Genomic DNA, 1,725 nt, shown 5'->3' on the forward strand with positions numbered 1-1,725 from the left:
CTTAAGCCTATATTAGTTTCTCTGATGCAGCAGAATTGCAAGTATCATGGACTTCCATTGGAAGATCCTCATCAGTTTCTAGCTGAATTCTTGCAAATCTATGACACTGTCAAGACCAATGGGGTTGACCTTGAGGTCTACAGACTTATGCTTTTCCCTTTTGCAGTAAGAGACAGAGCTAGGACATGGTTGGACTCACAACCTAAAGAAAGCCTGAACTCTTGGGAAAAGCTGGTCAATGCCTTCTTGGCAAAGTTCTTTCCACCTCAAAAATTGAGTAAGCTTAGAGTGGAATTCTAAACCTTCAGATAGAAGAAAGGAGAATCCCTCTATGAAGCTTGGGAAAGATACAAGCAATTGATCAGAAGGTGTCCTTCTGGCATGCTTTCAGAATGGAGCATCATATGCATATTCTATGATGGTCTGTCTGAACTGTTCAAGATGTCATTGGACAACTCTGCTGGTGGATCTCTTCATCTGAAGAAGACGCCTGAAGAAGCCCAGAAACTCATTGAAATGGTTGTAAATAACCAATTCATGTACACTTTTGAAAGAAATCCTGTGAATAATGGGACAACTCAGAAGAAAGGAGTTCTTGAGATTGATACTCTGAATGCCATATTGGCTCAGAACAAAATATTGACTCAACAAGTCAATATGATTTCTCAGAGTCTGTCTAAAATATAAGCTGCATCAGGCAGTACTAAGGAGGCTTCCTCTGAAGAAGAAGCCTATGACCCTGAAAATCTTGCAATAGCAGAGGTGAATTACATGGGAGAACCCTATGGAAATACCTATAATTCTTCATGGAAAAATCATCCAAATCTCTCATGGAAGAAGGACCAACAGAAGCCTCAACAAGGCTTCAACAACAACAATGGTGGAAGAAATAGGTTTAGCAAAAGCAAACCTTTTCCATCATCTTCTCAGCAACAGATAGAGAATTCTAAGGAGAACCACTCTGACTTAGCAACTGTAGTCTCTGATCTATCTAAGACCACTCTCAGTTTCATGATTGAAGCAAGGTCCTCCATTAGAAATTTGGAGGCACAAGTGGGTTAGCTGAGTAAAAGAATTACTGAAACTCCTCCTAGCACTCTTCCAAGCAATACAGAAGAGAATCCCAAGAGAGAGTGCAAGGCCATAAACACGTCCCACATGGCCGAATGCATAGAGGAGGGAAAGGCAGTGATTTCCACTGAGGAAGACCTCAATGGACGTCCACTGGCCTCCAAGGAGTTCCCCAATGAGGAAACAGAGGAATCTGAGGCTCATATAGGGACCATAGAGATTCCAATGAACCTACTTCTGCCATTCATGAGCTCTGATGAGTATTCATCCTCTAAAGAAGATGAAGATATTGCTGAAGAGCAAGTTGCTAAGTATCATGGAGCAATCATGAAGCTGAATGCCAAGTTATTTGGTAATAATACTTGGGAGAATGAACCTCCATTGCTCATTAATAAACTGAATACCTTGGTTAGGCATAAATTACCTCAGAAGAAATTGGACCCTGGAAAGTTCTCAATACCTTGTACCATAGGCACCATGACCTTTGAGAAGGCTCTATGTGACCTGGGGTCAAGTATAAACCTCATGCCCCTCTCTGTAATGGAGAAACTAGGGATCCTTGAGGTGCAAGCTGCAAGAATCTCACTAGAAATGGCAGACAATTCAAGGAAACAGGCTTTTGAACTTGTAGAGGATATCTTGGTGAAGGTTGAA

The 1,725-nt window shown here is 41.5% G+C and overlaps 1 non-coding gene across 1 annotated transcript; it reads right to left on the reverse strand.

Moving 5' to 3' along the window:
- Positions 1–279: 279 nt before the first annotated feature.
- On the reverse strand, positions 280–383 carry LOC112752966 (small nucleolar RNA R71). The gene has a single exon (XR_003177372.1). It is a non-coding gene; the product is annotated as a small nucleolar RNA R71 (small nucleolar RNA).
- Positions 384–1,725: the final 1,342 nt, after the last annotated feature.

The sequence above is a fragment of the Arachis hypogaea genome, chromosome 15 (assembly GCF_003086295.3).
Source record: "Arachis hypogaea cultivar Tifrunner chromosome 15, arahy.Tifrunner.gnm2.J5K5, whole genome shotgun sequence".
In the NCBI taxonomy this organism is placed as follows: domain Eukaryota; kingdom Viridiplantae; phylum Streptophyta; class Magnoliopsida; order Fabales; family Fabaceae; genus Arachis; species Arachis hypogaea.